General features: G+C 58.0%; 2 non-coding genes across 2 annotated transcripts; one reads left to right on the forward strand and one right to left on the reverse strand.

Moving 5' to 3' along the window:
- Positions 1 to 265: 265 nt before the first annotated feature.
- Positions 266 to 374, forward strand: TRNAL-CAA (transfer RNA leucine (anticodon CAA)). The gene is made up of 2 exons: positions 266 to 303; positions 329 to 374. It is a non-coding gene; the product is annotated as a tRNA-Leu (tRNA).
- Positions 375 to 2,172: 1,798 nt separating this feature from the next.
- On the reverse strand, positions 2,173 to 2,313 carry LOC142821420 (U4 spliceosomal RNA). The gene has a single exon (XR_012898195.1). It is a non-coding gene; the product is annotated as a U4 spliceosomal RNA (small nuclear RNA).
- Between the last annotated feature and the right edge of the window lie 12,523 nt (positions 2,314 to 14,836).

Raw genomic sequence — 14,836 nt, forward strand, 5'->3', positions numbered from 1 at the left:
GCTGGACTCTGGAACCCCCCTGCCAGGAGACAGAACAGCGCGATGCTGCGTCACACCCGCCTGGGTCCCCCCGTTCTATTGGCCCCGCCCCCGGCCCATTTCCTTGCAGCTCACCACAAACCACCGCACCGCCGTAGGCAGGGTGATTGTGCGTGTCCATTAGCGGCGCTGTGCAATGGCTGGAAAGGGGGCGGGGGCGCTAAGGGAAGTTCCACCTCGGCCTCCCTGAGCAACTCCAACATTGAAGAAAAGAGCCCCTGTTACTGTCAGGGTGGCCGAGTGGTCAAAGGCGCCAGACTCAAGACCTTATTCTTCCCACAAATGGGTGTTCTGGTCTCCGTACGGGGGCGTGGGTTCAAATCCCACCCCTGACATGACTTTAGTTTTCTATGTGAAGAAGCGACCTTCTTTCATTGTCTTCTCTAAACATGTACTTAGGGCTTCCCTAACGAGTAGCAGCAATAGACGTTGGAGTGACTTCAAATGTCTTTAAATGTCGCCGTCTTAGTCTGTGCTACATGGTCCTGCATTTTGCTTCAGCTACAATCTTCAAATATCTTCTCCTTTTTGTACCAGCCCCGCTGCGCTCTGTGTCACTGGCGCAGTAGTAGGTGGCGGTGTCCGCAGCTGCGAGGGAGGCCAGCTGCAGGGAGAACTGGTTCTTGGCCGTGTCCGCAGAGATGCTGGTCCGGCTTTGCAGAGACGCGGCAAACCACTTTCTCCCGTCATAGGGGTATATCCGAGCTACCTACTCCAGCCCCTTCCCGGGGGGCTGCCGGACCCAGTTCCATAGGTAGCTGCTGCTAGTGAGAGAGACCCCGGTCACATTGCAGCTCAGGGTGAGGGTCTCTCCGGGCTTCACGGCGCCTGGGCCGGACTCGACCAGCTGCACCTGGGAGAGGACACCTCGGAAAAGGGAAAAACAAAACATGGAAACAATTAGCCAGTCAATGAATACCTGGACCTGTCCCCAGTTCCCCAGTTTTCTAACCCACACTCACAGCCGGGGGCGGAGAACAGGGCCAGGAAAAGCAACAGCGATTTCATTTTCCTTTAAGGCACTGAGGGGAACTCCCCAGCGGGCAGGGCCGGGCAGGTCTGTGTCTGGGCGGAGACTGAGGCTCCTAGAACCAGGGGCTGGTATTTAACAAGAACCCCCGGGCAGGGATTTGCATGCGGGTTCCCCAGAGCGGGTATAAGAGACAGCGCGGGCTGAGCGCTCAGTACGTGGCGATGCCCCCTCGGCATTTCCCCTTTACCTCCCGGAGAGGCCGGGCGCTCATCTCAGTGCACAGGGAATGGCAGGAGGGGGCTGTGCGAGGCAGTTCGGGGGGGGCCAGGGGACCCGTGGACTCTCTTGCCAGGAATTTCCGTGCGGGTTTTCCTAGCGGGGATACACTAGCAGGGGGAGGGACCCTGTGCAGGGAGCGCTGTCTGGTGGAAGGGAGCGTCCTCCGCACCCCACCCCACATCTGAGCGGGAAAGCCCCTGGAAACCGGCGGGTGTCTCTCTCCAGGTTCACGGGCCGCTCCAAGATGTGCCGCAACCTGCCATGGACACAGACAGTGCCCAGGGGATGCCCGGAGGCGGGAGTCTCTCCCGGGAGGGGCAAATGGGGAAGGAACCGCAGCTGCAGGGAGAAGTTTATTTCCGATACTGAAAACCCGCTTTATGGGGGGTGGGGGTGGCTGTGCCTCGTGGAGCAGAGACGCGTAGGACTGGACTGGACCCGGAGGGGGGGGGAGGGGCACTTATTGCAGCGCCCTGCGCTCCTGGAGTGTTCCCGAGATTATCGAGTGTTCCCGGGGCTGCGGTTGCAGGGCAGAGCCACTAGGGGGAAATGGCCCCTGAGTTCTGGGGTTTTTCTCTCATGGGAAGTCAGAGCTGGGTCATGTCGAGGAGGGGGCGGGGTGATATTGGGAAACACTTGGGAAAATAACCTCAGATTGGTTCCGCAGTCTCGGCTCCTTTCTCTGCACTTACCGTTTGTAACCTGGTCTGAGAGGGAGGGTCGCAGGGGGGAAGCAGCTGAAAGAGGCCACGGGGCTGCCCACTGGCAGGACATGAGGCCTGGGACGCTCTAGCTTACTTAAAGTAAAGTCAGGTGATATAACCAATAAGCAACATTATTACAATCACTACTTTTTTCTTTTGTTGAACAAAGCTGTCCAGCCTCCGCAGAGACCACCAAAAATTGCCGATGCCGACTGTATTTCAAGTCGTCACGGCGGGGTATTGGGAAAAGTTTTCAATTAGCAATAATCACGCCTCGGATTAACCTCATCAGCTACGATATTACCATTGCGCAAAAATAATTAAACAATCCCCGGCGCGGTGACCCCGGGCCGGCCACGGGCTCCCAGCTTAGGGCGAGGCCCGGTACCGTGGCGGGAAGCCGGGTACGAAGTGCCCCAGCACCGCTGTCTCCGGAGCCCGGCAGCCCAGCAGGACCCAGCGGGCTTGCGGGGTTCAGCGCTTAAGTGCGGCTCAGAACCCTCAGCTGGCCGCAGAGGCCTCTGGGAGCGCGCGGAAATGTCACAGTGACGTCACCAGGCGGGAGGGGTGGGGGCGGGAGAGGCTGTTTTGTCTCATTGCAGCTAAATGCTTAGAAATCACAACACCACGTGGGGGCTGCTGGGTGATTCCCGCCAGATTTTCCCGGCAGTTCGACATGGACGGAAACCAGCCCCCACTGCGCGTGCGCAGAACAGTCGCCTCTGGGGCATCAATGCCTTGTGCTCAGCCTGGCACGGGACATGGGAGCTGAAAATCGCAGGCCGCTGGGCCACTCCGCAGCCGCCCGGAGACTGACAGCGCGTGCGGATCGGCCCCTGCAGTGGGGGAGGGGAAACACCCCGTAGAGGGGGGCGCCATTTACACACACAGCAGCTGTCCCCGGGGGTCGCTGCCCCAGCGCAGCGCAGGACATTGCTCCACCTGCCTGTGGGAAGCCATCGCGCAGGGGCTGGACACTTCCGAGGGGAGGCGCCCGGGCGGTGACAAACGCAGCAGGGGCCGATCCTCAGCGTGTGACTGTGGGGAAGCCCCCAGGACAGCGCGTCACCCCGAGAACCAGCGACACAGCCCCGGACACTGACCGGGCAGCGCTTCGTCCGCCTCAATCCCTGACAGCAGCGGCCCCGGGATGCTCCTCGGGGACGTGACTCCCAGGCGGGGACACTGCGATGGGTCCCGATCCACTGTCGGAAACGTCACTGGCCGCCCCTTCCGGAGGACACGCGCGGGGATGGCCGCGCACGGGGAGCGGGTCTCACGCCAAGGGCAGCACCGACCCCATCGGACTCCGACCGCCCGTTCGCAGCGCCGCGCCGCCAGTTCCCATCGGACCCGCATCTGCAACACCCCGAAAGAGAAGCCAAGGCAAAGCGTCCCGAGGGGCGGGGTGTGTTTGCCGGGGCCCGGGTTCGCACGCGGACAAATGTACTTGGCTCCGTGCCGCGTTGGAAATGTCCGGGTGCCTCTGACCAACGCCCCTTTCCCATCCCAGCGCACCTGGGCAGCGGATGACCCCGAGGGAGCGGTTCTCGGGAATGGTGTTTGTTGAGAGGAGATGCAGCCGTTGTGAGTTTTCGGGTGTGCGCAGAATGCACCAGCCAGTTTATCTCTCCAAGTACCTGGGAGGGAATACAGACATTGACACCAAACCGCTGTCATTCTTGGAATCCATTGGAATGTTACGCTGCTCCGCCAGCACCGCGCAGCACAGAATCTGAACACAACTCCTGCAACTCAACTGCAATTCCAAACCAGGCCAGCCTGAGTGCACGTCGCCGGTCCACTCCCAACTGGCCTAGTAATGCTCGTTAATTATAAAATACAGACTCCTCGGTAGAGACCCACAGTCCATTTTCCGCAAGTGTCCCTGCATTGGAAATGACTAGAGAGAGAACAGACAAGGGGTGTGTGACTGGGTGGGGTCACTTTTGCGGGGAACGCCCTTTTCCCACATATGCACCATGAAACTGTTCACTCCATCTGCTTCCCAGAAAAACTTTTAAGGCAAGGAGTTAAGGTCAGTGGCAGATGAACAGAGTTAGGGACTTTCGCGTGAAAGGTTAGGAGAGAGACAAGGTCACTTCTGCAAACATTAGCAACCAGGGTCGCCGTTTTCCTACTTGCCGTGTGTGTGCTGGGAAGAATGTGCCGCGGTATCTGCGTCTCCGCACACATCTGCCTCCCTACGTACACCCCCCACCACACACACACACCACTTCATCTCCCCCTCCCTCCTTTCCCTCTTCCTTCCCCCCACCCTCTCTCCTTACCTGTATCTGCACTTGAAGATTTTCTTTCTTTCTTTCTTTCTTTCTTTCTTTCTTTCTTTCTTTCTTTCTTTCTTTCTTTCTTTCTTTCTTTCTTTCTTTCTTGAAAATAATCCCACCCCAACCATTCAGGAAGAACTGCCTAGTTGTTCCTCCTCTTTCCATTTCCTTCCCATTGACAGGGAAGTCGGTTCGGGAAATCTCTTTGCTCTCAAATGATCTGGTCTCACTGAGCTGCTCAGAATCCGCTTCCCCTTTTTGTGCGAGTCCCTGCTGGGCTCTGTGTCACTGTGTGCCTCGAGCGCAGTAATAGGTGCCGCTGTCTCCGGCTTCCAGGCCTCTCATTTCCAAATACACCTCGCCCTTAGAGGTGTCCCTGGAGATGCTCAAGCGGCTTTTCAAGGACGCGTGATAGTACTTGTCATCCTCCCAATCCACAAGGCACAACCACTCCAGGCCTTTCCCCGGGGGCTGTCGGATCCAGCCCACTCCAGTGTTGCTAGTCGTGAGAGAGAATCCGGACACGGAGCAGGTGAGGCTCAGGGTCTGCGAAGGCTTCACCTGGGCGGCTCCGGGCTGCCGCAGTGTCACCTGGGAGCGGCCACCTGCAAAGAGCCAGGAGAAACCTCAGCCAGAGCGCGGGGCGCGGCGGGCTCCGCGGGGCAGAGACAGCTCGCGCCGAGGCACTTACCTGCCGCCAGGGCACAGAGCAGGAGAGACGGGAGCAGGAATTTCATCTCCCCGCTGGGCAGCCGGACAGACACAGGCACCGAGACTCGGAGGGAGCGACACGGGCTGGGCGTTGGGAGGGGCCGTGGGACGAGAGGGCAGAAATAGTCTGTGCTGGAGAGGAAACAAACCCCTCATTTGCATAGCGCGCGCGGCATGCAAAGCAGGGGCCGGTTCGTTCGCTCTTTAGTGCCCAGAGATGCGGCCCCGGCCTCATAGTCCACAGCGAGCGGCGCGTGCGGCTCCCACGAGTCACCAGCGAGGTGTCGCCTAGAAACCGAACCCAAGTCCGCAGCCCCGTTGTGCTCGGCGCTGCACAGATCCGCAGTCACAGCGAGCCCGGCCCTTGGGAAGGGGCCACATCCCTCACCCTGGGGTGTCTGTGAGGGGCCTGGGCACGTGGGTGAGCCAACAGCGTGGGCACGATTTATTGTTATTTTATTGTTTATTTCTGGAATCTCAGATGAGATTCTCTAGTCTGAACTGCAGCCCCGCACGGGTCCCGCCGGCTCTGCTGGGTAATCAGAGGCCTGGTCTGTGAGGACCAGGAGACTTGTATGCGGATCCTGATTTTCCCTGGTTGCTGGGTGACTGTCGGAAAATCCCTTCCGTTCCCTGTACCTCATTTTCCCCATCTGTGAAACGGAGCATACTAGTACTGAAGTGACCACTCCTTAGAAAAAGCTTCTGAGTCCCATGACAAACAGGTACCAGGGCTCCTAACAACAGACACGTGTGTGTGAGTGTGAGGTAAACAGCCCAAGGTGACCTGCTTGTAACTTGCTGCAGACAAGTGGAAGGCAAATACTGGCCCACGGGCCGGATTCGGTCTCCCAGAGTCAGCACTTCGGGGGCCCCCAAAGCGCCGTGTTTACCTGCTCATGTACCTGGGATCACAGCTCATGCTCCTCAGGTTTTGAGGAGATTGGTAGACGGGCTACAAATGCCAGCCCAGTGGGTGGAGGTCTGCTTTGCACAGATTCTAGTTTTAGCAAATTCTAAGGAAGATTCGAGTCCCACCGGTGAAAGTGAGTTAGGTACTTAACTCAAGTTGAGATTCACAGCCCCTTCCAGAAGGTCGGTGCCTCAGTGGATACTTAATAACTCCCCCAAACTTCCTTCGCCAAGTAAGGAGATGGTGGTGTAGCCTTTAGCCTAATGGTTAGAGCACTTGCCTAGAAAACAACACAGCCAGCATCATCCCTCCTTAGTCTGGTGTGGGAGCAGGGGTTTGAGACCCCCTGTTCCACTGTAAAGGAGAGGGTGAAAAGGGGGCGCAGACACCACCTCCTCTTTGAGCCTTAATGAGTATTCATTTATTGCCTGAGGAACAGCTTCATTGGGAGATATTGGAAGACCCCTCCCCCAAATTCCCCATCGTCTCGTACTCAGGACATTTTCTCACGTTTGTCACAAGTCATTCTCCCAGAAGCCTAATTCATGTTTGGAAAAGTGACTAATTCCCAGGAGGTCAAAGTGAGTTGGGGGCCGATGAGGTTTGGGGATTCTTGGCACAGACATCAGGGGGCTGCGGAATGTCGGTCCGGGTGCAGGTGAGCAGAGAGTGGGACGCACTTAAACAGGAACCGCGCACCCCTATTTGCACTTCCCGCTCCCCAAAAGAGAGACAGACACGCGCTGCACCTGCGTCCGCTGGCAGTCTAGACGCAGGGATTGTAAAAGGCGCGTTCAGCGAGCTCAGGCAGCAATTGGCTGTTTTTGACTCCAGCACAAGGACACGCTCGGACGCGGGGTTTGTTTTTCCTGCACAGCGGCTGGGTTTGTAACTGAGCCTGCAAGATTCGGGTGGAAAAAGCGCATTGAAACTTCCTCTGAAAATCCCAACTTGCAATCACTCCGGAACCTCAGCACCACAGAGCTCCCTGCTCTTCATGGCCACTGGGCACAATTCTAGAACAGGCCCAAGCTCTCCAGTCCAGCGGGACTCCTCAAATCCCCTCTCATGAGCCCCCAGGGAACCCGAGTTGAGTGTCATTCTGTGAGCCACCGACTGTAAATCCACCGCTGTTGCCCTTTTGCTTCCACACATTGCACTTGTGACTGATGGGATCGGCTTTTTCTGGCTTCCCCACCTTCCCCCCCAAGACTAGAAATAAAAGTTCCCAGCGGAATTATTCGCCTGTTGGTCGGCACCTGGAAAAGATATTGGCTCTCTGGAAAATTGATGGGAATAGGGGATGTATTCAAGGCGTGAAAGAGTTAATCCGTGGCATCTGAGCGTTTGGTCCTGACAGGCCTTGGCTCTCCTGCGCCGCAGGCCAGTCTGTATTGCGCGTGTCTCTGCTGCCCCCGTGCGGCAGAAGCGGGACTTTCTGCAGCTCTGGTTTGTGTACGAGCAGCCGCACGGTCAGTGTCACTGTATGTCTCGCACAGTAATAGCGGGCGGTGTCCTCGGGCTTCAGGCCGGTCATTTGCAGGTGCAGCAGGTTGTTGGGAATGTCCCTGGAGATGGTGAACCGACCTTGAATAGCCGGGGAATACCCCTGGGCGGATGAATCGGGCCTTATCTCAGCCAACCACTCCAGCTCCTTCCTGGGAATCTCACGGATCCAGTGCATGTATTGGCTGCTGAAGGTGAAGCCGGAGGCTTTGCAGGAGAGGCGCAGAGAGTCTCCGGGCTTCTTCACATCCCCTCCGGACTCCACCAGCTGCGGCTGGGACCGGGCACCTGGGAATAAGGACACGTATAGAAAATAGAGTAGCGGCTAAATCCGCCCTTCCCTGCAGTGAAATCGAAATGAGCGATACCTTCCAATGCAGCTACAATGAAAATCAAGCCGAGCCAAAATCCCATTGTCCCTGGTGCTGGCGGGGGAAGTTCTCAGGGGACTGGCTGGTCACTGCCCAGACTGAGGGGGCTGCGGATCGTCCCTGCGGGTGCAGCCTGGGCAGAGACAGGGACCGATTTAACCAGGACACCAGCTCCGTCATTTGCATACCCCTCCCTATGAGAGGCACAAGTTCCTCCTGCCAGGGATCTGACTGATTTGGCCCATGGATCCAGGGATCCGGGTGCAGGAGTCAGACTGCCGCGGCCTGGGTATCTGTGCAGCTCCCGGCACCTCTGGGCTCCTGGGAGGCACGAGCCGCTCCCTGCAGTGACTGTGTTTCCTCCCGCAGGGATTGAGGGGCCGGATGTTGTCAGGTGCTTTGAGGAGGGGAACAATCGGCTCTGAAGCCCCCAGGGAATTTCCCCCCCCCCCCCAGTACAATGGGAACAGGATTTTCCCTGCCCCCGTCCCAGACACTCACAAGACAGGGAGGCCAGGAGGAACAGGCAGGCGAAGAACGAGTCCATGATGCTCGGAATGAAGGAACAGGCCGGGCCGGTCTGGGCGGAGACTGAGGCTTCTAGATCCAGGGGCTGGTATTTAACCGGGAATCCTCGGGCCGGGATTTGCATGCGGGTGGAACCCAGCGGGGATGGGCGATGAAAGGGGCCGGCGGGCCGGTGGTTCGGAACTAAATGGGGGAAACTCACTGAGCTGCGGAGGCTGCTGCCCTGCCCCGGGACACTAGAGAAGTGGCTGGCGGATCCGTTAGGCCGGTGTCAGGCCGGGATCTCTCTGGGCCTGGCCCCTGTTACCAGGCAACACTCGGGGCTCTGATCAGGGCGGGAGGGGAGGCTCTCGGGTCAGCGCCAGAGGCAGGAAATGAAAGACCTTTATTCTGGGGAACTCGGAACTATCCGCAAAGATAGTTCAGGCGGCTCCTGCCCCCAGTGACATCCAGGGTGCAACTGCCGGATTCAGTCCTGCCCCAGCGACAGGGATGAACATCCCCAATAAAGAGCCTCACCGAGACCAATGACGTCACGCTGCATTTTTATCTGCCGGGTACAGGAAAGGAGAGTCCAGCCTGGTTACCTTTGGCTGAGCTAACGGCGGGATCGGTCCAGATGGAGAACCGGTCTGGTTACAGGAGAGCAGGGGGGAATAGTCTGTTCTCCCCGCCCCCGTCTCAGCCAGGAAAACATTAGAAAGAAAAAAGGAAATAAAGAGCCCTTAGCTGTGGGGCAGGGCCTGGAGGTGACACCCCCGGAAACCCTCCCAGCCAGGGTCTGGGTATTCGACTGGGAGATACAAGATCCCCCTGCCAGTCCCTTCTCTAGCTGGGCGGGGCCGGGCGGTGAGTTCGAGGCTGTAGGTTCCATGGGGAGCCAGGCGTTCTAAGAAGGAGCCTCAGCCCCTTGTGTGACTCGAGCCCCCAGCGCGCTCCAGGGCCCTCACACAGCGAGAGCTGCCCTCGGGCCGGTCTCTGTCTCTGACTCTGACACGGTAACGCAGGGCGGGGTCCGCAGCTCTCAGGCTGGGCTGTTTGTGGATCTTCTGCCCCCTTGTGGCGAACGGGGAAAGGCGGGTTCTGCAGCCCGGGTTTTTGTCTGACCACCCGCAGGTTTCGTGTCACTGGTTTCGTGTCACTGTGTCTCGCGCAGTAATAGCGGGCGGTGTCCTCGGGCTTCAGGCCGGTCACTTGCAGGTGCAGCAGGTTGTTGGGATTGTCCCTGGAGATGGTGACTCGGCCTTTCAGGGTGTCTGCATAGCGCGTGGTGCTCCCATCCGTGCTAATATCAGAGACCCACTCCAGCCCCTTCCCGGGAGCCTGCCGGAACCAGGTCATCCAGTAGCTGCTGAAGGTGAAGCCGGAGGCTTTGCAGGAGAGGCGCAGAGAGTCTCCGGGCTTCTTCACATCCCCTCCGGACTCCACCAGCTGCACCTGGCACCGGGCACCTGCGAATAAAGGGATGTTAGAAGAACCGGTAGAAAACGAACTAGAATTGTCTGGGCTTCTGGTCCTGTTATTTGAACAGGGACACGAAAATACCTTCCAAAACCGCTACAGTGAAAACAGCAGCGACCCAAAGTCTCATTGTCCCTAATGCTGGAGGGGAAATTTCTCCGGGGACTCGCTGGTCACTGCCCAGACCCAGGGGGCTGCGGATTGTCCCTGCGGGTGCAGGCTGGGCAGAGAGTGGGCAGAGAGAGGCACAGATTTAAACAGGAACCTCTCGCCCCTATTTGCATGGCCCTCTGCTTATAACGGTCCCAGCCACCTTTCCTTAGCAGTAAATTTCTGGCTCGGGGCTCAGGGCGGAGTCAGACCGTCCCTCGCTGTGTCTGTGCAGCTCCCGGCCCCGGGGCGGGGGTTTAAAGGGGAGAGAAGCAGCTTCTGGGTGTAAGCCAGTTCTCCGGTATTAAATTTAGGGCTCGATTGTCATCTAGTGATCCCGTCGTGGGGGAGGGACTCCGGGGCCCTGCCCGTGCGGCCATCGGGTCGGGGGGTCAGTGCCTGGGGAGGGGCCGGGTCACCGGGTTGCTCGGGGCTGGGACACTCTCCAGAGGGTGAATGACCGGCTGGCGAGCGCGGTGTGTCCGGCAGCGTGTCCCCAGGTGCAGGCGGGGAATGAAGATTTGGAATCAGTCCAGGGGGTGACCCGGGCTCACACAAACCGCAGACGAAGGCGGCAAAGGGAAGCACCAAGAGTCGGTCAGTGGAGCGGGGACTTGTGCCAAGGGAGCTCGGGGCGGGCGGGTGCCGGAGGGCTCCCCGACAGCTGGGTCTGTAGCCAAGAGGTGTGACCGGCAGAGGGAGACAGGCTGCATTTGCCCCAGTCACAGCCGCAAACAGCGGGAGGGAGGTTCTGGGCTGTAGCCGAAGGAGGCAGGTCAGGAGCGGCGCTGGGACACACACTGGGGCGGGGGGAGCTCTTGGCAGGGATGTTAAACCTTGTCCTGCAGCCATGTTGTTACCAGGTGTGACGTAGTGGGGGTACCTGGCTGGTTTCTATGCTGCTGGCTCTGGGATAACCCCCACTGGCTGTCGTGGGGACCACACCCAGCAAAACAGGATGAGTCACTATGCAAACCAGTGACCAGACACCCCCATGGAGAGGAACAAAGGAAGGTGGAATGCTGCCCTGGCTGGGGGGCAGGGCTGGAAGTTAGTTAGTTGGTTGCTGGCTGTCTGAGAGCATGGAGGAGAGCCTAGGGGAAGGAGCTGGAGTTTAGGGGCCCAGTCTCCCCCATCTCAAGGGGGCCTGAGGCATCCTAGCCCAGCTCTGTGACCAGATTACATCTGTGCTGTGCTGTATCCTGGAGAGGCAATAAACTTCCTCTATTCCACCGGCTGGTGGAGTCTGTTTGTGCCATTTCGGGGTGCAGGAGACGGGGAACCCCCAACACGCCGTCACACCAGGTTCTGGCCAAGTTTGATTTGCACACGCAGGCCTACGGGCACTTCTTTCTAGCCTACAAATATGTATTAACCTCGTCTGCAGCTCAGGAATCCTACGAGAGGACTTTTCCAAATCTGAAGTATATTCTGAACCAATGGCGAAATTGTCTTCCACAGTCACATCTTGAATCCTCCATGTTAATGTCATGCGAGAAGGACCTACTGCCCGAAATAAATAATGGGGACGTTACGAACGACCTAGCATCCAAGAGTTCCCACGCGCCAGGGAGGCCAGGAGGAACAGGCAGGCGAAGAACGAGTCCATGATGCTCTGGATGAAGGAACAGACTCCCCGCAGCCAGGCCCGGCAGGTCTGTGTCTGGGAAGAGACTGAGGCTCCGATAACCAGGGGCTGGTATTTAAACGGAGTCCCTGGACCAGGATTTGCATGCGGGTGGCACCTAGCCAAGGCGGGAGATGAAAAGAATCGGCGGGGCGGTGGCTCGGGGCTACATGGGAGAAACTCACTGAGGTGCCGCACCCGCAGCGGGACACGAGAGAAGTGATTCACGGGGTGTGACGGCGCGATGGGGTTTCCCGTCTCCTGCACCCCGAAATGGCACAAACAGACTGCACCAGCTGGTGTAATGGAGGTTGCTTATTGCCTCTCCAGGATACAGCACAGCACAGATGTAATCTGGTCACAGAGCTGGGCTAGGATGCCTCAGGCCCCCTTGAGATGGGGGAGACTGGGCCCCTAAACTCCAGTCCCTTTCCCTAGGCTGTCTCCTCCATGCTTCCAGCCAACCACTCACTAACTCTCTTCCAGCCCTGCCCCCCAGCCAGGGCAGCATCCACCTTCCTTTGTTCCTCTCCATGGGGGGTGTCTGGTTCAACAAGTTTGGCATTACCTTTGCATAGTGAGGTTTTCCCTGCTGGGTCTTGCTCCAGACAGCAGGGGTCACCACAGCCCAGCAAGTACCCCCACTACGTCACACGGGTTCCCCCGCCTCCTGCACCCCCGTACTGGCACGAACATACTCCACCAGCCAGTAGAATTGAGGGAGTTTCTTGCTTCTCCAGGATACAGCACAGCTTAGCTTGTCCTCTCGACGCTTCCCAGTCATCCACTGCCCCCCCCCCCACAGGCCCTGCCCCCCCAACCACATGTTGATCTCCGCCTGGGTGTCTGGGTTAATACACATTTGGGAGAGTCAATGAGAATCTCCCATCACAGCGCAGGGAGACCCCGGGTCACAAAGCAGACAGCACCCCCCACTTCGCCACCCAAACCGTAAATATAGTTCGGGTGGGTCCTGCTCCCAGTGACATCCGGGGTGCAACTGGCGGATCCGCCCCGCCTCAGTGACAGGGATGAACATCCCTAATTAAGTTTCTCAAAGAGACCAGTGATGTCACGCTGCGTTTAGACTCGGTAGGGTGCAGGAAAGGGGAGTCCAGCCTGGTTACAACTAACAGAAGGATTGGTCCAGAGGGAGAACCGATTGGGTTCCAGCAAAACAGGGAGAGAAATGGGGTGTCCTCCCCTCCCCCTTCCCTGCCAGGAAAACATAAGGAAGGAAGAAAGAAAATCCCTTTTTGTGGGGTACGGCCTGGAGGCGACACCCCCGGAAACCCTCACAGCCCAGGGGCTGGGCACTCTCCTGGGAGGTACAAGATCCCCCTGCGGCCCAGTCTTTGGCTCAGGGCGGAGCTGAGGCCGGGCGGTGGGTTCGAGGCTGTAAGTTCCATGGGGAGCCCGGCGTTCTAAGAAGGAGCCTCAGCCCCTTGTGTGACTCGAGCCCACAGCGCGCTCCTGCGCACCGACACCCCCAGGGCTGCACCCAGGGCCCCGGCTGCCTCTCTGAGACAGTAACGCAGGGCGGGGTCCGCAGCTCTCAGGCGGAGCTCTTTGTGGATCTGCTGCCCTCTTGTGGTGAACGGGAAAAGGCGGATTCAGCAGCCCGGGTTTTTGCAGGAGAGGCGCAGAGAGTCTCCGGGCTTCTTCACATCCCCTCCGGACTCCACCAGCTGCACCTGGGACCGGGCACCTGGGAACAAAGACGCGATACAAACATTAGTATCAAAATATTCCGTACAAATACAAAACCTCCGTCCGCTTCTCCAGTGTGCTTAGATAGAAAATACCTGGCAAAGCTGCCACCACGAACACTAAATAGGGATTCGTGGAATTTTAAAAGGGAATTGGGAATTGCACCGCCCCCAAAAACTGCCGAGCCCGAGAGCCAGGAGCGAGCGTGACAGACACAGAGACCGAGTGATGAGTGTGAATCCGGGAAGCACGAACCATGGGGGACTTTGGGGGAAGTTCAGAGTTGATCCGGAAGCTGCAATGCGGAGATGAGTCACGCTGGGTTACTGGGATGGGACACCCCGTCGGAGCGGGGTGCAGTAACCCGTGCGATGCTGCCCCGGACATAGGGGCTTGTCTGAGCGGTGATTCCCCAGAGATGCCAGGAGACGGAACGATCCACCCCAGTGTTGACGGGTCACTGGTTCGGGAATATTTCTCCCCAGGCTCACACGTGGCATTTTGCTGCCTCTTTGTGGCCATGGGCGACGCTTTCGCGCTATTGCTCTTTGGGGGTGTCTTGTCTCTTGTCAGACAAAATATTCCTTTGGGGGCCGATCTAGATTGTGAACGTGATTCTGGGGATTTGTGCCAAATCAGAGAAAACCTCCCTCTGCCCCCGCCCCTGTTCTCTGTGTGTCCTCTTGTCCGGGTGTCTGTCCCCGCTGCCATCTGCCCGGGTCGCATATCACACGTAAGCTGCCTCGCCTGCTCCTGACTAGTTGTCCTGCTGTCTTTGCACCCTTCCTGACAGCGCCCCCTGCTGTCACCGCCTGCCGCATTCACCTGAATTTACCCTTCCCCCCACGAGAATACATGTTACTGTAAATAGGGAGTCCATCAGTCCCGTCGTTAACGGGAGAGTCCTGTGGTTAAGCCCCCTGAAGATTTCTTTACACTTTTTTTTAAAGAACGGTCGAATTGTCCAGTATTTTCAGCTCCTGCGCTCTCCCTGCTGGTCATCTGGTGACACCGTATCCAGCAGCCTCCTGCCTGTGGCTGGCAGGTGAATGCGGTTGTTGCAGGAATATGCCATTGTAGCCGAAATAGCAGTTAGGAAGGGGCCACATCGTACGTGGATGAGCCAACGGGAGGGACACGATATATTATTATTTTACTGTTTATTCATTGCTACGAGAAATCGCTGCTGGGATCCTCTGGTCTGGCCTGCAGCCCCGCACCGCTAGGTAGGAGCGGGCTGGTTTGTGAGGATAAAGCACCAGTCTGGGACTCAGCAGCTGTTGATGCGGTTCCTGGTTTTTCCCGTGGCTCACTGTAGGCAAGTCCCTTGTGCTTCCTGTACCTCAATTTCCCCCTCTGTCAAACGGGGATAATAGCACTGATAGATTCTTAGAAAGAGCTTCCGAGTCCGAGGAGAAGCCGGTATTAGGGCTGCTAGGAACTGACACGTGTGGGGGGCTGGTCCATGGACACACTGGGGAGATAAATACCCTACGTGACCTGCTGTGGCTTGGAACTTGATGCAGACAGACGCGGGGAGGATGGAAAGTGAAGGCTGAAGAAATGTAGGAAGAAG

This window comes from Pelodiscus sinensis, chromosome 30, assembly GCF_049634645.1.
Source record: "Pelodiscus sinensis isolate JC-2024 chromosome 30, ASM4963464v1, whole genome shotgun sequence".
Lineage (NCBI taxonomy): Eukaryota > Metazoa > Chordata > Testudines > Trionychidae > Pelodiscus > Pelodiscus sinensis.